Below are 22,886 nucleotides of genomic sequence, written 5' to 3' on the forward strand. Positions count from 1 at the left end.
TGCAGTAGACCACTAGATGTCACTCAAGATAAGGTTTCCCCCTTTAATACCCCAAACACCCCTTCAGCTTTTCATTAAATCTTGGTTCATTATTCTTACTTGGCAAATTTTAGGTCTGTGTTTGTACCCATTTAAATTTCATTATTTCCGACTGTGAATCTTCAGATGGATATTTTTACGTATAAAAAAATAAACTCCTAGGATTAATAATAATCTTGATTACATATGAAGTATGTAAAATACTGTAGGGAAAATAAGGTAGAGCTCTTTATTAAGGTGAAGGTTCTATGGACTATGGAATTATCTGGAGTATAATTTGTTAATTTCCAGTTAGGTTTGTACTATTAATAGAAATAAATTTTTAAAAAATCAGTTTTACCAATCGTTTTGTATTATTGATGGACACATTTTATTGTTGTATAATTTGATATTTCATGCCTTACTTAGTGTTTTTAAATAGAGATAATACTAAGAGAGATTATGTAGATTTATATTCTTTTCTTCTAAAATTTACTTATAAAATAGTCTCCTTTGCACTGCACAAGGTCTTCACTTTCTCATTTCCCAGTAGAGCGCTCTGCCTGTTCCTCAAGGAATGGGAGACACACTTACAAGCTCCCATGTTGGTGTGCAGCATGGAGGGCTTGGATGATGGGCAACTTTGCTTATTTTAACTACATTCTTTAAACTAAAATTGCATATTACTTTTTTGTAAATACAGCTTGCAAAAAGTATTTATAACAGTAAGCATGGAACTAGCCCTAGAGCACTCCATGATTGATAAATTTGTCACTATTATTTGACAAATATCTCTTGGAAAAATACTTTGCAGAGAGGGAACATTTTATTTGTTTTTTATAAACTTATGATTTCCTTATTATGTCCAAATACTAAGACTTTTTTTATTAAAGTACATTCTCCCAAAACATGACCTAATATCTGAGATTAAATTTGGCACTTAAAAAACATCAATTCTTTGAGTCACCAGGGCATCAAGCAAAGTGTTTCATTGTATGAAATGGTACTCTGGGGACTGAGTTAGTCCTCTGTACTGCCGAGTCCAAAGAAAAGCCTGGTGCATTGTTAATTGTAACTGTGCAGGGTCAAGTTTTACTAGGGAAATGGAAATTGGACAAGTATTCCGATTTTACCTATAAACTTTGGATATATAACTCCAGCAATAAAGCAGCTCAACAAGAAAGAGCAGACTATAGTCAACTGCCAATGTGGGAAAAACATTCTGATACACATGAGACAATAACTCCATTAAATAAATAAAATTCTCCATGGCCAGTAGTAAAATAGTAATATAAAACAGGGAACAAAAGATGAAGAATAAATAACTCTTAATTTTTGGAATAATGATCTAAAGCTTATAGTACATGAAGTTGTCCAAATTTTTAAAACTTTAACCATAACTAGCACTTTTGAATACTAAAACAAATATGCATACGGGTCTCTTAAAGAAAAATTTTAAAGAGTTGCCACAACTGATAAAAATTAACACATTACTTACTGGTCTGAAATAGAGTTTCACATAATGCAACATGGAGGGCAAAGGCTAATGAGTCTGCCTTCATGAAGATAAATGATTAGGTAAAGCAAAGGTTTCAACATGGTGTTACATTGTGATCTTCCTCTGCTTGACCTACAGAACATAAGTGAGTTATTGTTTCTGAACTTTCTGGAAGATATCACATTGTAGTGGAGTTAGAGGTCAATTTTATTTTTTTAAAGGTTTTTATTTATTCGTGAGAGAGAGAGCACAGAGGGAGAGGGAGTAGACTCCCCGCTGAGCAGGGAGTCCAACTTGGGGCTGGATCCTAGGACCCTGAGACCATGACCTGAGCGGAAGGCAGACACTTAACTGGCTGAGCCACCCAGGCGCCCCTAGTGGTCAATGTTAGAAAAAGGTAGTGTTTTTCTGCTCCAGTATTTCCCCTTTTTTGGAGACCACTATTCCATGTTTTGTTGTCTGGTTTGGTTTGGTGTCATTCTGCATTCTATCCTACCCCACAAAAACATTTACTTTCTTGGCCGCCCGCTCCCTTTAGTCACTTAAGGAAATTAATCTGATGAGCTGATGTACACGAAATGCTGAGGAAAGAAGGTGTTGTTCTTTTTTGAGACCATTGTTTCAAAATGGTGGAATTGTGGGGGCAGATGAGCATTCAAAAACTCTCTACTACTTCAACATAGGCTATCCTACAGCTATTTTCTTCAAAGGTATTAAACGATTTATGGCAAGAAGACTTACAAAGATGAATTAAGATGGTACACATGGAATAGCTTAAAGAGTAAAGCCATTAACATTTGGATGAAAACAGAAGAATCACACAAGAAGGAAAATTACTATTTTTTTAAAAGATTTATTTATTCATTTTAGAGCGAGGGAGAGAGAGAGCATTCACAGGAGCGGGGGGGGGGAGGGGGAGGGAGAAGAATCCTCAAGCCGATTCCCAGCTGAGCACGGAGCCGGAGACCCTGAGATCCCCAAAATCAAGAGTTGGACACTCAACTGACTGAGCCACCCAGGCACCCCGGGGAATTACTATCTTAAAAAAATTCAGGGGCGCCTGGGTGGCTCAGTTGGTTAATCGACTGCCTTCGGCTCAGGTCATGATCCTGGAGTCCTGGGATCGAGTCCCATATCGGGCTCCCTGCTCGGCAGGGAGTCTGCTTCTCCCTCTCATGCTCTCTCTCTCTTTCTCTCTTTCTCAAATAAATAAAATCTTAAAAAAAAAAAGAAAAATAATTCAGGAACAGACTACAATTTAGTGCTTAGGTACCAAAGAGGGCAAAAATGAAGGCAAAGCAATATAGCTCCTACTTTATGATGACAGCCAATGTGTTTCCAGCTCTGAAATTGTAGAGAAGTTTTCACATAGGGACAAGAGTGCATGCAAGGCCAGCAATAATGAAGGAACAGGAACCAGTATCTCTGGTTCCATTGCTGGATAGTTCAGGTGAAATAGATAGACTGCAGAGAATGTTAGACTCCTTAACCCATGGATGACATCACTGTAACCTACATATACAAAGGATGAGTTAGAATTGCTTTTATTTTCCCACCTTTAGTAAAAGAGTAATGAAGGAAATAAACATATTTGTTTGTTTAAGGTGCTAAAAATCTTCCTTGAAGTGTGCTTACTTGAAACATACTATTATATTTTTAAATGAAATTTAAAATTGCCATTTTAGTTTTCCTCCTTTTTTTTCAATTCAAAGATTTACTTTCTGCATTGTAAAGTTGGCATTTTTAGGCTTTTCCTATGATTTAGCACATAAAGCAATACAGTAGCTGTGGGTTTTAAACTGAGATGTTTTAATTAACTTGAGATGCTATTTGAAAGGGTCTGGGAAGTTCCGATGTTCCTAGAAAGTGTTTATAGCTATCTTCTAAAGTTGTTTTGTTTTCTCAGATTTTGCAGAATGATACACTGCTGAAATCCAATAACTCAAATGTTTGGGCAACATTCATCAAGGCCGAGCAAACTCAGCCTCTGCTCTTGGCATTATCAGGATCTTCATGGAGCACATCGCTTCCAAGCTGTAGTTGTAAATGTCCTTGATAGAGGCAATTTCAGGGACATCAGTCAAGATTTTGTCTTGAAACATAATGGTAGGAGATTAGAAATAATGCATTACCCCAGTAAACCACTCCACCTGGTTTTATTAATAATATAATTTTTATAAGGCATTTTCCCAGCGTTACATAGACAACTAAAACCCACATGGACTGGGGTGTGAAAAAAAATGTCTAACTGGTATGAAGACTTGAAGATAGAAGAGAGAATTGGGGGGAAAGTTTTAGAAATATGTATGTGAATGAGGAATGGCCTAGTTACAAACATACTTAGAATCCAAAAAATAAAAATAAAAATAATGGAACTAAGTGTTATTAGAGTTCCAGTGTGCCTGCTTATAAATTGCAGATATACTATTAATGAAAATAGAATCCTACAAGGTCTCCAAGCATGTCAAAAGTGAGCCTCAGTCATCATAACCTTCTGTAATAAGTGTAGACTTAGGGGTTTTGAAGAATTTTAGTTAGTCCCCATGCACATCTCCAGAACAATATACAAGCATATAAGATATGCGTAACACAGCTCAGAGCATGCATTTTGAATAGGGTCCAGATTTGGTCATGAAAGAGAAATACAAACTTATTAAACTATCTTCCTATTCATTCCACAGAGGAATGAATAGAAATTCATTGTAGTAATTCTACTCATTCTACTCAAGAACATGTCATTCAACTAATGCTTTTGGGTCTCTTTCAACTACAACACTCTCTGTCCTCTAGATTTTGCTAGTAATAAAAAATGAGTATAAGTTATAAATATTTATGAAGGTATATTTTTAATATGGTTTAGGGAGAAAATTTATACATGCATGATGTAATCTATTTTTCGGTTTTTAAATACCTGCATATTAATAATGCTGATATACCCACTGTTAATTTTAAATATCAGGCAAAGTGATATTTAGCTAATAATAAATAATCTTTTGGCCCTTGATAAGGAGGATTTTTCAAAAGCATTTTAAATTATTCATTAGGAAAATACCTTGGCATGCTAATGAAAATATGAAAATGAACTCTAATTTCATCCATATATAGTTAATTTAAAAGTTCATATTTTAATTGTAGGATATATCCATGGTGAATTGAAATTTATTACAAGGCAAAAAGACTATTAACTGTTTTATAATCACACTTTAGTTTGTCTAAGTAAACTTAACGTGCCCCAACTAATACTTGGTACGAGGACACAAAGATGAATAAAACCAGGGTCTCGTTTCAGGTTGTTTACAGGTCAGCCATGGACACTGACATGTAACAAATGGTTGGGTTGGGGGACGAACTCATGGAATATAGTGTGATCACAAAGAAGGAGAAATTAGTTTTGTGGGTGTCAGAAAGAAGGTGTTGATGGCAGCCTTTCCCTCCGCCCCCCCAAAAAAAAGACTCAGAATGAACTAGGGAGATAAGATTGTTAAAGGGATTCCAGACAGAAAATTTCATGATGGAGGCGTCTTGTTACTCTAGGAAGGCAGGTAAATCTGATTGACGCAAAGCTGGAGAGGGATCAAAGAGAGGCTGAAGATATATACTGGGAACAAGTTATATAAGACCTTCTGTACTCCGCCCAGAAATTTTGAAATTAGTTCTACAAGAAGTGGGAAGTTACTGAAGATTTTTCAAGCTGGCAAATCACCTATACCCGCAGTTCTAGACAAATAGTTGTGATGCTATGGGAAGAAGTTGGATGAGGGGAGACACATTTATTCTGGAATATTTCAGTTTGGAGAGGGGCAATGTAAAAGAACTTGACAGGATTCGTAGTTGGGGATTCTGAGTTTGAAGTCTGGTTTAGTAGTTGACTAGCAGTGTAACCTTGGGCAAGTCCTTAGTCCTTTTGAGACTTACATCCTCATGTATGAAATCATGATGAATTGGAACTACCCAAAAGGTTGTTGTGAAGGTTATCTGAGGAAAATTAATGTATGTGTGCCAGAGTAGTTATTAAATATTAGTTCTCTTTCCTAGAAAATGATCTTGGCACCTTAACTACTGATCTGTAACTAAAATGATAAAATTTATTCAATGTTTTAAAAGATTTCTAAAGGATACCCTATAGTCACAGGTATCCATTACATGATTTAAATATTTATAATTATTACTGTCAGATATGTTTTTCTTTCTAACAGCTAAAACTAAATACCTTATAAGTAGCTTAATTTTATTTCTTTTTTGTTGTTGTTGTTTAGGTTTTTATTTCATAATCATAAACTTAACTCTACAATCCAGCCAGACTTGGAGGGGAGTAAGGAAAATACAGAACCCATTGAACTGCTGGGAGAGCTCAAAGATGGGGGTAAAGGGGTGATCTCCTGAGCTACAGAAGGAGTGCTCTGGTAGTTAAGATAAAACACAAGTCAAATTTATTAGGCTTGTCCACAGTCAGCAATGGTGATCTTGCTGGTCTTGCCATTCCTGGTCCCAAAGTGCTCCATGGCTACCACAGTATTCATGCCCTCTCTCACCTTGCCTGAGACCACGCGCTTGCCATCCAACCACTCAGTCTTCGCAGATGAAAGACTGGGAATCAATTGTGCTGGGCTCAGCATTTTCCATGGACAAGATGCCAGGACCCATGTGCTTCCGGATGAAATTCTCAACATCGAAATTCTCCCCATAGATGGACTTGCCTCCAGTGCCATGATGGCATGAGAAGTCACCACCCTGGCACAGAAATCCTAGAATAATCCTGTGAAAGCAAGAGATGTTATAACCAAATCCTTTCTCCCCAGGGCTCAGAGCAGGAGTCCTCTGCTGTCTTTGGAACTTTGCAAAGAGCTCCAAGGAGACTCGGCCCAAGGGCTCACCATCCATGACAATGTTGAAGAACATGGTGGGGTTGACCCTGGCTGGGCAGCGTTGCCAGATCCAGAGCAGTGGTGTCTGCAAGGTGGCCTATTTCTTCTTCTTTAGTTACTACAATTCTTTAGAATGAAGAAAATGATAATGATCCTTTTCTGTGAAAATTTGTTTATGGATGTGAAGATTTAAATTTTTTTCCTGTAAGTTCATATTTTGGGGCCTAATTGCAGACTTCCTGAGTCAAAACACCTGGGTCTGGAACCTTGATATTGTAAATCTCAGAACTTAGTATCTACGTCTAAATTTGTTTTAAAGATTTCTCCTTGACCTCCTTTAATTATAACTCCTCCTTTATTATTATTGTTTGTAACAGAAAAATGCACAACTCAGCCAATGGGCACAGCCTCCTGCTTCACAGATGTAAAATAAATGTTCACTTAATCTTCCACTTTATAGGACACTCATTATAAAGAGGATGATTTGGTAGTCAATAACCATTCTTTTGGAAGGGAAAATAAAAAAGGGTTGCACCATGACTACCCTCATCTGAAATGTTGTTAACCTTGTAACAAATTAATATTTCATTCTTCACTAGTTTTTCAGTCCACCATAGTGTTTAAAATGTCAACCTTGTAACATGAGCCTCAAATCACATAGAAGTGTGTTTAAAAATCATGGCCCTAGGCCCTGTCTCCAAACTATGGAATCTGCATCTTGTGGAGTGGAGCCACATAAGTTTCAAGATGATTCTTGTAAATATAATGTTTGCTCATCATTGGTCTAATTCCCATGACTCGTCTCTGCTATTTTGTATGTGTGTGCATATATATTTGTATATCATGTACATACAAGTACTTGTCCAGCCTCTGTAGGCATGAGAGTTTACAACTCCTATTCTAGAAATTTGGTATATTATCAACTATACCATCTCAAAAAACAACAGCAAATAAATGTGTGTTGGGTGGATACATGAATATTGAAGTTGGAAAAGTGGCTACATTTTAAAATTTTGAATTACAACTATGAAATTATATAGTCACAATTTGCTAAGATCTCAAAATACTGAGCCACATAATAACTAAGGAATCTAGGTTGTATATTTTCCATTTATTATAGAGTTTAATATGAAAATGGAACTCAAATTCTTACAATTATCTTTCTAACTCTCTTCCAACAGGAAAATGGGTTAGAAATGTCTAACTCAAAATGAGAAGCATCTTGCAGTCTTCAAACTGTTAATATTAATTATTCTTATGCTCCTTTGTTTCCCTAATTAGAAAAACCAAACCCTCAAACTTGTATTTTCTAAGGTCATATTATTTTTGGTTTGGGGAATAAAGCATCTGATTCTGTAGTAATCCTAGGTTATGTCTCTATCCTGTCATATTTTGCCATTTGTTCAAGTATACTTTTTGCTAAAATAGTTTCACTTGCAAAATAGATATTTATCATCCAAATTCAATATCCCTCCAAAAGGATTTGTTTAAACCACTCTGTTTATCAATAAATGATACTTTGAAAATGTACTGAAACAGTGGCTTACACAATGTGCCCCCCTTTCTTTTTGCTCATTGAGATTTTCCAGTAAAACCTGTGTTTTCATCAAAATGTTGCAAAAGACTGTGATTTATGTTTTAACTTTAAGAGGGTCAGCACACAGTCTTCTAGGTAAGAATACTATTGTATTATATATAACATGTTATATACCTTACAGAATATATCTTCCAGGTTCTAGTGATCCATTAATTAAAATGCTACTGAGCATGTAAATTGGTTTAGGTCTTTTTCAGGATTTAAAGAAAAGGATATTTCTTAAAAGGGAGGGGGGATAGGGGAATTGCAAAAGTAGGTCATATTGCTCTAATCTTGTATTTGTGTTTTTAAAGGATGCAGACTGAGTCAGAATAGAGGCAAAACACACACTCGTTCTGTGAATCACAATCCAGACTCAGAGCTGGCGCAGATTTGAGGAATGTGCAGGATTCTTATCCAAGCCATGTCTGGTATTTATCCAGGTTAAATTTTTCTTTCTTTCTTTCTTTTTTTTTTTACATGAGAAGAATGCAATAAATAATACATTTTTCTTTTCACTCCCCAGTGTTCTAGTTAGAAGTTCATTTGAGTTGTATTCATTCAATTCATTTTATTTCTTGACTTGATGAACTTAATATTCCTGGCAGGCTTTGAAAACATGGCTGAATAAATTTATGAATGAAAATTGCCAAGTTCTAATCCTGGCCCTTACCATTATTTTTCACAACCTTTAGAAGAAAATCAATCCTAGGTTCTTTTTTTTTTTTATTGTTATGTTAATCACCATTTATTACATCATTAGTTTTTGATGTAGTGTTCGATGATTCATTGTTTGTGCATAACACCCAGTGCTCCACGCAGAATGTGCCCTCTTTAATACCCATCACCAGGCTAACCCATCCCCCTACACTCCTCCCCTCTAGAACCTTCAGTTTGTTTTTCAGAGTCCATCATCTCTCATGGTTCGTCTCCCCCTCTGACATACTCCCCTTCATTCTTCCTCTCCTGCTATCTTCTTTTTCTTTTTTCTTAAAATATGTTGCGTTATTTGTTTCAGAAGTACAGATCTGTGATTCAACAGTCTTGCACAATTCACAGCGCTCACCATAGCACATACCCTCCCCAGTGTCTATCACACAGCCACCCCATCCCTCCCACCCCCAACCACTCCAGCAACCCTCAGTTTGTTTCCTGAGATTAAGAATTCCTCATATCAGTGAGGTCATGTGATACATGTCCTTCTCTGATTGATTTATTTCACTAAGCATAACACCCTCCAGTTCCATCCACGTCATTGCAAATGGCAAGATCTCATTCATTTTGATGGCTGCATAACATTCCATTGTGTATATATACCACATCTTCTTTATCCATTCATCTGTCGATGGACATCTTGGCTCTTTCCACAGTTTGGCTATTGTGGACATTGCTGCTATAAACATTGGGGTGCACGTACCCCAATGGGGTGTGAGGTGGTGTCTCATTGAGGTTTTGATTTGGATTTCCCTGATGCCGAGCGATGTTGAGCACTTTTTCATGTGCCTGTTGGCCATTTGGATGTCTTCTTTGGAAAAATGTCTGTTCATGTCTTCTGCCCATTTCTTGATTGGATTATTTGTTCTTTGGGTGTTGAGTTTGATAAGTTCTTAATAGATTTTGGATACTAGCCCTTTATCTGATATGTCATTTGCAAATGTTTTCTCCCATTCTGTCGGTTGTCTTTTGGTTTTGTGGACTGTTTCTTTTGCTGTGCAAAAGCTTTTTATCTTGATGAAATCCCAATAGTTCATTTTTGCCCTGGCTTCCCGTGCCTTTGGCGATGTTCCTAGGAAGAAGTTGCTGCGGCTGAGGTCGAAGAGGTTGCTACCTGTGTTCTCCTTTAGGATTTTGATGGACTCCTGTCTCACGTTTAGGTCTTTCAACCATTTGGAGTCTATTTTTGTGTGTGGTGTAAGGAAATGGTCCAATTTCATTCTTCTGCATGTGGCTGTCCAATTTTCCCAATACCACTTGTTGAAGAGACTGTCTTTTTTCCATTGGATATTCTTTCCTGCTTTGTCAAAGGTAAGTTGACCATAGAGTTGAGGGTCCATTTCTGGGCTCTCGATTCTGTTCCATTGATCTATGTGTCTGTTTTTGTGCCAGTACCATACTGTCTTGATGATGACAGCTTTGTAATAGAGCTGGAAGTCCGGAATTGGGATGCCGCCAGCTTTGCTTTTCTTTTTCAATATTCCTCTGGCTATTCAGGGTCTTTTCTGGTTCCATACAAATTTTAGGATTATTTGTTCCATTTCTTTGAAAAAAGTGGACGGTATTTTATTGGGGATTGCATTGAATGTGTAGATTTCTCTAGGTAGCATTGACATCTTCACAATGTTGGTTCTCCCAATCCATGAGCATGGAACGTTTTTCCATTTCTTTGTGTCTTCTTCAATTTCTTTCCTGAGTATCTTATAGTTTTCTGAGTACAGATCCTTTGCCTCTTTGGTTAAATTTATTCCTAGGTATCTTATGGTTTTGTGTGCAATTGTAAATGGAATCGACTCCTTGATTTGTCTCTCTTCTGTCTTGTTGTTGGTGTAAAGGAATGCCACTGATTTCTGTGCATTGATTTTATATCCTGCTACTTGACTGAATACCTGTATGAGTTCTAGCAGTTTTGGGGTGGAGTCTTTTGGGTTTTCCACATACAGTAACATATCATCTACAAAGAGTGAGAGTTTGACTTCCTCTTTGCCAATTTGGATGCCTTTGATTTTTTTGTTGTCTGATTGCTGTGGCTAGGACTTCTAATACTATGTTGAATAGCAGTGGTGAGAGTGGACATCCCTGCCGCGTTCCTGACCTTAGGGGAAAAGCTCTCAGCCTTTCCCCATTGAGAATGATATTCGCTGTAGGTTTTTCGTAGATGGCTTTTATGATATTGAGGTATGTACCCTCTATCCCTATACTCTGAAGAGTTTTGATCAAGAAAGGATGCTGTACTTTGTCAAATGCTTTTTCTGCATCTATTGAGAGGATCCTATGATTCTTGTTCTTTCTTTTGTTAATGTATTGTATCACGTTGATTGATTTGCGGATGTTGAACCAGCCTTGCAGCCCAGGAATAAATCCCACTTGGTCATGGTGAATAATCCTTTTAAGGTACTGTTGGATCCTATTGGCTAGTATTTTGGTGAGAATTTTTGCATCCATGTTCATCAAGGATATTGGTCTGTAATTCTCCTTTTTGATGGGGTCTTTGTCTGGTTTTGGGATCAAGGTAATGCTGGCCTCATAAAATGAGTTTGGAAGTTTTCCTTCCATTTCTATTTTTTGGAACAGTTTCAGGAGAGTAGGTATTAATTCTTCTTTAAATGTCTGATAGAATTCCCCTGGGAAGCCATCTGGCCCTGGGCTTTTGTTTCTTGGGAGATTTTTGATGACTGCTTCAATTTCCTTAGTGGTTATAGGTCTGTTCAGGTTTTCTATTTCTTCCTGGTTCAATTTTGGTAGTTGATACATCTCTAGGAATGCACCCATTTCTTCCAGGTTATCTAATTTGCTGGCATAGAGTTGCTCATAATAGGTTCTTAAAATTGTTTGTATTTCTTTGGTGTTGGTTCTGATCTCTCCTCTTTCATTCATGATTTTGTTGATTTGGGTCCTTTCTCTTTTCTTTTTGATAAGTCTGGCCAGGGGTTTATCAATCTTGTTAATTCTTTCCAAGAACCAGCTCCTAGTTTCGTTGATCTGTTCTACTGTTCTTTTGGTTTCTAGTTCATTGATTTCTGCTCTGATCTTTATTATTTCTCTTCTCCTGCTGGGTTTAGGCTTTATTTGCTGTTCTTTCTCCAGCTCCTTTAGGTGTAGAGTTAGATTGTGTATTTGAGACCTTTCTTGTTTCTTGAGAAAGGCTTGTATTGCTATATACTTTCCTCTCGGGACTGCCTTTGCTGTATCCCAAAGATTTTGAACAGTTGTGTTTTCATTTTCATTGGTTTCCATGAATTTTTTTAATTCTTCTTTAATTTCCTGGTTGACCCATTCATTCTTTAGTAGGTTGCTCTTTAGCCTCCATGTACTTGAGTTCTTTCTGACTTTCCTCTTGTGATTGAGTTCTAGTTTCAAAGCATTGTGGTCTGAAAATATGCAGGGAATGATCCCAATCTTTTGGTACCGGTTGAGACCTGATTTGTGACCTAGGATGTGATCAATTCTGGAGAATGTTCCATGGGCACTAGAGAAGAATGTGTATTCCGTTGCTTTGGGATGGAATGTTCTGAATATGTCTGTGAAGTCCATTTGGTCCAGTGTGTCATTTAAAGTCTTTATTTTCCTGTTGATCTTTTGCTTAGATGATCTGTCCATTTCAGTCAGGGGGGTGTTAAAGTCCCCCACTATTATTGTATTGTTGTCAATGTGTTTCTTTGCTTTTGTTATTAATTGCCTTATATAATTGGCTGCTCCCATGTTTGGGGCATAGATATTTACAATTGTTAGATCTTCTTTTTGGATAGACCCTTTAAGTAGGATATAGTGTCCTTCCTCATCTCTTATTACAGTCTTTGTTTTAAAATCTAGTTTGTCTGATATAAGGATTGCCACCCCAGCTTTCTTTTGGTGTCCATTAGCATGGTAAATGGTTTTCCACCCCCTCACTTTCAATCTGGGGGTGTCTTTGGGTCTAAAATGAGTCTCTTGCAGACAGCATATTGATGGGTCTTGTTTTTTAATCCAATCTGATAGCCTGTGTCCTTTGATTGGGGCATTTAGCCCATTTACATTCAGGGTAACTATTGAAAGGAATGAATTTAGTGCCATTGTATTGCCTGTAAGGTGACTGTTACTGTATGTTGTCTGTGTTCCTTTCTGACCTTTGCTGCTTTTAGGCTCTCTCTTTGCTTAGAGGACCCCTTTCAATATTTCTTGGAGGGCTGGTTTCATGTTTGCAAATTCCTTTAGTTTTTGTTTGTTCTGGAAGCTTTTTATCTCTCCTTTTATTTTCAATGACAGCCTAGCTGGATATAGTATTCTTGGCTGCATATTTTTCTCGTTTAGTGCTCTGAAGATATCTTGCCAGTCCTTTCTGGCCTGCCAGGTCTCTGTGGATAGGTCTGTTGCCAATCTAATGTTTCTACCATTGTAGGTTACATATCTCTTGTCCCGAGCTGCTTTAGGATTTTCTCTTTGTCTCTGAGACTTGTAAGTTTTACTATTAGATGTCGGGGTGTTAACCTATTATTATTGATTTTGAGAGGGGTTCTCTGTGCCTCCTGGATTTTGGTGCCTTTTTCCTTCCTCACATTAGGGAAGTTCTCTGCTATTATTTGCTCCAATATACCTTCTGCCCCTCTCTCTCTCTCTCTTCTTCTGGGATCCCAATTATTCTAATGTTGTTTCGTCTTATTTGTATCACTTATCTCTCGAATTCTGCCCTCGTGATCCTGTAGTTGTTTCTCTTTCTTTTTCTCAGCCTCTTTATTTTCCATCATTTGGTCTTCTATATCACTGATTCTCTCTTCTGCCTCATTTATCCTAGCAGTTAGTCCCCCCATTTTGATTGCACCTCATCAATAGCCTTTTTGATTTCGACTTGGTTAGATTTTAGTTCTTTTATTTCTCCAGAAAGGGTTTCTCTAATAACTTCCACGCTTTTTTCAAGCCCAGCTAGTATCTTTAAAGTCATGATTCTGAACTCTAGGTCCGACATCGTACTAATGTCCGTATTGAGTAGGTCCCTGGCTGACGGTACTACCTCTTGTTCTTTTTGCTGAGGTGATTTTTTTCGTCTTGTCATTTTGTCCAGAGGAGAATAGATGAATGAGAGAACAAAATGCTAACAGTTTACAACGTCCCCAGCAAATATACTGTATACAAATCAGAAAAGACCTGAAACCAGGGGAAAAGAAAGGGAAAGAAAGAAAAAAGAGAAAAAAAAAAAAAGAAAAAAGATAAAAACAAAAACAGAACAATACAAAAAAAGCAGAATATGATCAAATATGATCAGGCTAGTGCATAGATCAGTGCCACACACTAGATTTTGGGCGTATTTTGGTCTGTTAGAAAAAAGTGCCTCCTAAAATTTTAAAGGAAGAAAGACATATATGTACAAAATAAGGGTTGATACAATGAAGGGATGGAAGATGACTGTAAATATGAAAATTATAAAAGATTTTATAAAAGGACTTGATAAGATAAGAAGTTGTTTGAAAAAAGAAAGAAGAAGATTTAAGAAAAAAAAAAGGAAAAAGGGAGAGAATGTGATCCGGCAGGAGACTAGAACAAAGCCATACACTAGTGATTTAGGGTATATTTTGATCTGTTAGAAGAAACTATCTCAAAATTTTAAAGAGAGAACAACTTATATATATATGCCAAAAATAAGGGTAACTACTATGAAGGGATAAAATATGACTCTAAAAATGAAAAATAAAAAATGTTTTTTTAAAAAAGGGATTCATAGCACCAAAAACTAATGATGTAATATATGGTGATTAACATAACAATAAATGTGTGGCTTGAAAAAAAAAAAAAAGGGATTCATAAGATGTTGGTTGAAAAAGGGAAAAAGAAAAATAAAAAAAAAACCAGTTAACAAAAATTAACTTTGATGAACTAATGAATCATGGTAAAAAAAAGCCATGAATTCTATGTGCAGTATTCCCCTAGCGCTGGAGTTCTCCCATTCTCCTTGATCGGTAAACTTGGTCTTGGCTTGCTGGCTGTTTGTGCTGATCTTCTGGGGGAGGGGCCTGTTGCCGTGGTTTCCAAATGTCTTTGCAGGAGGCTGAATTGCCCCGCCCTTGTCGGTCGGGGCTAAGGAAGCTGCTCGGGTTTGCTCTGAGGAGCTTTTGTTCCCTGCAAGCTCTCGGTACAGCTTTGGAGGCCCAGGGCAAAAATGGTGGCCCCCAATCTCCACCTGGAGGAGCTGAGAACTCGGGGCCCCGCTCCTCAGTGTGCCCCCAGAGAAAAGCAGTCACTCCCATCTCCCTGGTCTCCAGCCGCACTCCGTGTTCACCTGGCCTGTGACCGAGCGTTGCTATCTCTGGCACCCAACCCCGTGTGGAGTCTCCAAACCCAGCAGATCCCTGTGGTGCGCTCCCGCGCCGCTCCTCCCCGGGAAGGAAGGGGAGTCCTCCCTGGCTCTGCCGCTTGTTGGGTCCCTGCTGGAGGAGCAGTGGCCCAACTGTGCCGCGGATCACAGTTTATGGCAACCCCAAGCTGAGAGCCCGCGCCTCGGCTCCGTCTCTGCAGCCGGCTTCCCCGCTCTGATACCTAGGAGCTCTGCCGCACTCAGGCACCCCCGGTCTTTCTGTGACCCTGAGGGTCCTGAGACCACAGTGTCCCGCCAGGGTTCCACCCCCCGCTTAGCCACTGCAGCGACGTCCCTCAGCGGAGCCGACTTCTAACAGTTCCGATTTTGTGCTCCGCGGCTCTAGCACTTGCCAGAAGCGGCCGACAGAGGCCCCTCCCCCGCCATCTATCCTCCCGAATATCACCTTGGATTCACTTCTCCACACGTCCTACCTTCCAGTAAGTGGTCGCTTCTCTGTTCAGAGAGTTGTTGCTACTCTCCTCCTCGATCTCCTGTTGAGTTCGTAGGTGTTCAGAATGGTTTGATCCCTATTCAGCTGAATTCCTGAGACCAGACGAAATCTAGGTCTCCTACTCCTCCGCCATCTTGCTCCGCCTCCTCTCAATCCTAGGTTCTTTAACATGGCTCTCTTATTTTCAAATCCCTGAGAAGTGTTGGATGCTGTAGTAAATATATAATGACATGTGAAATGTTACAAAAGCTTCAAGCATGGTTTTCATTAGGAGTTGCAAGTAGAAGTTGAAAATGTTTATTAAAAATTATATTTTTTTCACTTTTTATGTAAGTAGCCAGAATGTTTTGACACACATTTATAGATTGGATAAGTTATTTGGAAAAATAAACAAAACTGTTTCTAAAAAATGAACAAAGCACTTCATGTTATTTCACAGTTCTCCACTTTCATGGAAAAGAAAAATCTTGACTCTTGGCATAAAATCTTAGATCTAATACCAAACTAGGCTTTTTACCCCAGCACACCTTCCTATTCAGTCTCCAGGACCAAACATAACACAGCATAAAAAATATAAACATTGTAGAATATTTTTTTCTAGTTATCGTAAGAGATTTTATGATAGTCTCATAATTGCCTTTAACTATCTTAAAATTATTTTATTTTAAAAAAAGAACAGATTTTTATATGGACTCTGTGGTGACAGAAGAAAAACTTAAGAATCATTGCAGTTTAATGTTAAAAATGATGTAAAAAATAAAATGTATCTATGCATTTATAATCTCTTCATTTTGTGAGATATTGTAGATGATTTGCAAATCTTAATATTTTCTTGGTTACTTGCTGCTATAGGCTGGATTGTGTGTCTCCAAATTCGTATATTGCAGCCCTAACTCCCAATGTGACTATTGCAGATAGGGCCTTTAGGAAGAAAATAAAGGTTGAAAAGTGTCAATAAGCGTGGGGCCCTTAACCTGATAGGACTGATTTCCTTATAAGTAGAAGAAAAGACACCAAAGATCTTTCTCTCTGTGCATATATACACAGAGCATATGCAGAGAAGAAGTCATATGGGGACACAGGGAGAAGGTAGCCATCTACAAGCCACTAAGAAATACCTCACAAGAAACCAAATATGTTAAGACCTGGATTTTGGACTTTGAGCCTCCAAAACTGAGAAAATATATTTCTGTTGTTTATTTAAGCCACATAGTCTGTGGTATTTTGTTATGACAGCCTGAGCTGACTAATATACCTGCCCACAAAGCTGGTACTAAGGTGCTTGAGTTTTTCCCAGGGATCAGCTGATTCTAATGAGCTTTGTTGAGAGTGAAGCTTTTGGGGAAGAATTTGAAGGAGCAGCTAAATTCTAGTGGTTAAATTCTCTAATACTAGAGTAGTGCATAGGAAATGTCAAAGTCATTTGAAGGTAGGGGAAGAATGTTGATAACTTGGCTAATTCCACTAAATGTTTTCTTTATTGTGCCATTTGCTAAATTATAAAATGTATTTACACTATCAATTACTTCTGCTTAAGTATCTACAGCAGTCTTCATAATTAGAACTACCATTCTGAGGGTGTCTTATGTACCACTCACTGAATATTTAGCATTTTACTAAACATTACAGCAACTTCCTAATATAGACATTATTAACCCATTTGGCAGATGAAGAGACTGAAGATCAAAATGGTGAGGTTTTTTTCAAGAACATGCAGTTGGAGAAAATCTATTTTGAACAAAAGTGTGGCCCCAAAGCTATCACTCTAATTTATCATGATGTTTAAACAAAAGACAAATATACAGAAAAGGCCTAATATGATTCTGATGCATCTAATGAATATGTGAAAATATTTTTCCTCCTTTTTATCTTAATTTGGCTTTGTTTTCTGGATAATCTAAATTTATTCTCTAGCCTATTATATGCATAGGCTTGGGTAGTTTTTGTCAAAAGGACCTTTGTCTATATGTGACCCTATTATAGCCACCGCGAATCAAAGAAATATCGTGTAGTTTTATATTCTTAGTACAAGTCTCTCAGGAAGTCTCACCTAACCACACATTCTTATAAACCACTCATAGAGCTGGCAGTGGGAAGAAAACAACTGATCACTTTGGATGCAGCCAATGAAAACCTGCCAAGTGATATCATAGTATTAATGGTCTGACGATTAATGACAATCTTCATTGGAGTTCATTGTATCAACAAGAAAAAACATGATGAAGTATATTACCTGTTATATATCTTACTTTCTTTTTATTTAAAATTTTGAAATTTTATATATAAGTTTGAAGATAGTTTTTTTTGTTTGTTTGTTTCTTTACAAATTCATTCTCTTAGTTTCCCACAGAAATTAGTGGAATCTGTATTTAAACCACTAGCTAGTAACTCTAAGATTCTGCTAAATGTGGTTGTAACATCATATCTAAAATAGTTTCTCTCTTTTTTCTCACTGATTTTTAAGTTTCTGAGTTAGACCTCTGTTCTTATTCTTTATGTCAGTTTAAAAGGAAAGAAACCAAGTTCCAACTTGGCCATCAATGACCGAAAAGAAGGAATTTGAAGTCCTGGAATCAAAGCGGTATTTCAGTACATCTTAATAGATTTTCATGCTAACCTATAAACAGAACAATAGAAAGGAAAATATGATTTACACACACATCAGAAAAAATCATTTATATAATACTAATGATGCTATATCAGTTCATAAATTTTAAAGAAAGATAACAAAGAAGTTTTTATCTCCTTTAAGGAAAGGAATGCTTAGCAGCCAGACATAGCCCATGATCAAGTGCACCGAACAACAAAATTATTAAGCTTGCATGAAAAAGTCAAAGAGGTAATGTCTTCTGATGAATGTCACCGTATTTATACATGTGTAGGTGTATATGTGCGATTTTATGTGGGTATGTAACCACACGTCACTTTTTTTAACAGCTGAAGAAAAAAAGTTCTTTTGAACAAAGGTGGAATGTAAACAACAAATCCTTTTAGTCCAGCTAAAAAATATTAACAAAATCAACAATATAAGTTCTTATCAGAAATCATAAACAAAAGTTTTTCTTTACCTTTTAAGTTGTTTAAAGATTCTGTTTGACAAAATAATTTCCTTTGTTTTTCAGTCTTTGGTTACTTAAAAATAACAAGGCTTAATATTAAAAGAGCTAAATCTTATTCACAACTATGTAACCTTTTATAATTGCCTTTGATATCTTTTGTTGTCACTTTGGTTTAATGGATAATTAAATATTGTCTTATAAAAATAGGTTCTTATCAGAATACTCACCACACACATATATATGTGTATATAAACACACACACACACTGATGATGATGATGATGATGACAAAATGAGAGGGAGAGAGAGAGATTGATTTTGTAAACCTGGACTGAACGAACAATTCCTTAATTATTTTGGTATTAAAAATATACTTAGTAATTTAGTTTGGTTAAGATGACAGGGCAAAAGCAATTCAACTGTCTACTAAATCCATCATATGACTGAATATTTGGAGTCTAAAAACAGTCAGAAATGATGTGAGAAGATAGCAGTATAAACATAGCACAAGACTTAAAAATTAATGAAAGGTCAACTGTTCAAATGGAAAACTGAGAACATATCTGTGGGAGGAAGTAATGCTTCAGACAGATATTTCACTTGATGTAATTGAAGACTTTCCTTTGTGACCTGAATCTACCTGACAGACTGTCACATTTTGAAACTTCTTCTTTTATATTTTTCATGTTTCTTTTCTTATCTTTGTCCTTATTGTGTTTTGTAAAGATTCATATGTTCGTTCTCTCAAATAGTTTTCTCAGTGCAGTGATTTAATTTTCTATATATGAATTTAATTTGACAGCAAAGAGGAAGAGCAAATTAAAACCAAATGCATTTCTTTTTAGTTTGCTTTTTTTTTTCTTTTGAGCATACTTATTTTGGGGGGAAAAAAAGGAGAATGAAATAGAGGCTTTAAATTAGTTGTCCAAGGTAACACAGCTAGTGAGTAGTGAAGCCAGGAGTCAAGCGCAGGCACTGTGGTACCAGAATCCGTGCTCCTGACCCCTTCACTTAACTGTCTTTCTAGAAAAATCCATAGACTTTAGAAAAGAAACAATGCTTGAGATGATTATTAAAAGACTATTAGGAATGTTTTAGGTTGAACAAAAAATGAAGCACATTCTAAGCTGAGGAATTAGTGTGTGTATGGGAGAGCAGGATGGTTTCACAGAACTCCAAATTGTTTAGAATTAGACTATAGAATAAGCAGAAGAGAGGTATGAGATACAGCCACAGATGGGGGTAGCTACAAATGATGGTGTCGTGGATAATGATAAAGAGCTAAGAATCCAGTGTTTAGGTTGTGGGTAACAAACTGAATAGTTAGAGGTGAAGAGAAATGAGGCCAAAATAAGCATTTAAGGGTCACTTTTGATCTATGGCAGGTGTCTGCAAACTTTTTTTTTTTTTAAACAGGAGCAGATAGTAAATATTTTAAGCTCAGTGAAAAGGAGGTAAATCAAGGATATTATGCTGACCCTTGATCTAAGCAGAAAAGCAAAAACCTGAAATAAGGCAATAGTTTCTGGTAAGGTTGATGTTAATTGTGGCAAAGAATCAATATCAGATCGAGAACCTATTAGAAGTTTGAATTTTAATATTTTGTGATTGATTGAATATGGAACTTGGAAAAGAAGGAAGAATGTGCAGTGCCTCTGAAGATTATTTAGGTGGTATATTATTCCTCTTCTTCCACCTGCCATAAGCATGTATGCACATACACACAAAAACACATGTGCACACACACATTTGAAATGGAATATTGGGAATGTAATAAAATTAGTTCTCATTGATTTCACTTTGACACTTGTAAAAGTTTCTCAAATGCTTCTTCTGAAATACCTATTTTCTGCCCTGGCCTCAGTGATGCTGGATTTTCTGCCAATCTCTGAAAACTACCATATGTGTAGTTTGAAATACATAACCATTAAGGTCCCATCCACAATGTGTAGTTTGAAATACATAACCATTAAGGTCCCTTCCACATTTACTTGAGACTGAATCAACTGAAAGATAAGACAAATCAGCAAGCATAAACAGTACTTTCAAGAAACTTGGCAATGACAAAGCAATGATAAAAGTAATATAAAGAAAATGACATTTTTAGTGAACTAGCAAACTAGAAATCCAGAGATGCTTCTAGTAAGAATATCTGTTTGCTGGATGAAATTAATAGCAAACTCGAATAGAAAAGTAAACAAAAATGCACACACACACACACACACACACACAATTATCTTCTTTAATTGTATAATGAAGTATCAGAGAAATAAAGAGAAATTCATAGGGCTCAGGACAAAAAAGATTTTGCAATAGCAGCTCTTGTTTATTCTCAGTGACCTAGAGCCTGGCTTTGATGGGTCTGGCCTTGTTCATGTGAGGGAGAGTTTATGAAACTTGAACCCTAAGCAAGATAGAATGCTTAATTGGAGATCCCAGCATTTGGCATGTATTCTCAAGGGCCAATAACTTCAGAGCATGAACTAAAAATATAAATCCTGATCCACAAGGAATTGGCAGAAATACTTGCTTATCTCTCTGGAGAGACCTCTGCTAAAATTATGCTGAAAAACCCTACGAAATGAGGTGCTCCTTAATTGGCATGATACATATAATCCTCCCAACTTGAATGTCATTGTAATTAAGTCTGGAAAGTCAGTGTCCCCCATTCGTAAACACCTTTAAGAGTAATCTACAGAAAGCCATAAGGAGGAAGCAGAAAACAACACCTTAAGCAGTGAATTAGCAAAATTTCTTATAAAGGCTCTGAGTTTCCAGTACTTTTGAACATCTCTCGTATGGATACAATCCTTCTAGTGATTTGGGATTTATGGAAGGTGAAAAACAAAAGCATTTTCATGACAACAACTCAGCTTCTTTATCCCAATCCACCTGGTGTATGATTGCCATTCTTAGTCAATGTTGTGAAAGAGGAGACTTCCTATCTAGAAGTCATCTTCTGTCTTCTCTTCGCTGGCATTTTCATCCTAACTTATCCAGACCATTGTCAGCTTTTCTTCACACATCCTCGGCTTTCCCTGATGATTTAAGCCAGTAATTCTTGACATCAGCTTGTGTGCCCGCCCCCGCAATATTCATATACATCAATATCCCCAGCACCTCAGAATGTGACTGTATTTGGAGATAGAGCCTTTAAAGAGGTATTAAGTTAAAATAAAGCCATGAGAATGGGCCCATATCCATTCTAACTGTTGTCCTTGTAAGAAATGGAAATGAGAGACACCAGAAAGCTACATGCATAGAGAAAAGAGCTTGTGAGGGAACAGCAAAAATGCATTCATTTTCAAGCACTTTGGAGAGGCCTCAAAAGAAACTAACCCTGCTAACACCTTGAATTTAGACTTCCACCCTCCAGAACTATGAGAAAATAAATTTATGTTGTTGAAGCCACCCAGTCTGTGGTATCTTGTTATGGCAGCCCTAGCAAACCAATACACTTGGGAACTTATCTGAAATGCAAATTCTTGGGTCCACACAAAACCTATTGAATCAGAAATTCTGGAGATGGAGCCCAGCAATTTTATTTTACCAAGATTTCCAGATGGTGCTGATACACACTAAAGCTTGAAAATCACTGATTCATTCATTATTGAAGAATGAATTAGTATGATATGATCCCCAACTCAGTTCATTGCTATAAAATTCATAAAGGGTCTCATTTCCTTCTCAGTATTACCACTTCTTTCTCTGCACTTACACATCAATAAATGTTTATCGGGGGTCAAGTACTTATTGACAGCCAGGTGTTTATGGGGAATAAAAATATGTAAATAATACACTACAACATCTGAAGGCAAAGATTTACTAATACAAAAAAAGGAAGAATGAGAAAATATAATGAAAACTAATGCAACACCTAAACTGCAGGGGGTTGTTTTATATTAGTTTCTTTTGTATTGGGAGACTGACACCAGAGAGGAGAGGCTGGGAGATGGAGGTGGTTTAACTTGGTAGATAGTCTGTGCTTTTTTACATTACACAAAACTAAGGATGAGCAATGGTATACTTGTGGAAGGAATGAATAATGTAGCTTCTGCAAGCAGTTGTAAGAATAAAAGACAAGTGAGAGCCAACTGAAAGAGCTTCCAACATTCAAAGCTGGAATAATTTGAGTGAAAAAATGAACTAGTATGGATTATAGTCCAGAGTATAAAATAAATATCCATGAATCCATACTGACATAAATAAATAACTGAATGAATGAATAAATAAATGGGGGACAATAGACAAATCTCCCATGCAGAGGAATTTCAAATAATTTGTGTAGATACAGTGCACTCAAGCAGGTGGAGCATAACTCCTTACTCCTCAAGTGTGGACTCTCGATAATGACTTCCACTCAATGAAGACAGTGTGG

At 37.0% G+C, this 22,886-nt stretch overlaps 1 pseudogene; it reads right to left on the bottom strand.

The window, feature by feature from the left end:
* Window positions 1-5,949: 5,949 nt before the first annotated feature.
* Window positions 5,950-6,415, bottom strand: LOC148164999 (peptidyl-prolyl cis-trans isomerase A pseudogene; annotated as a pseudogene).
* Window positions 6,416-22,886: the final 16,471 nt, after the last annotated feature.

The sequence above is a fragment of the Eumetopias jubatus genome, unplaced genomic scaffold, assembly GCF_037043125.1.
Source record: "Eumetopias jubatus isolate StellerSeaLion01/CBP00866 unplaced genomic scaffold, mEumJub1_p1.0 scaffold_1, whole genome shotgun sequence".
Lineage (NCBI taxonomy): Eukaryota > Metazoa > Chordata > Mammalia > Carnivora > Otariidae > Eumetopias > Eumetopias jubatus.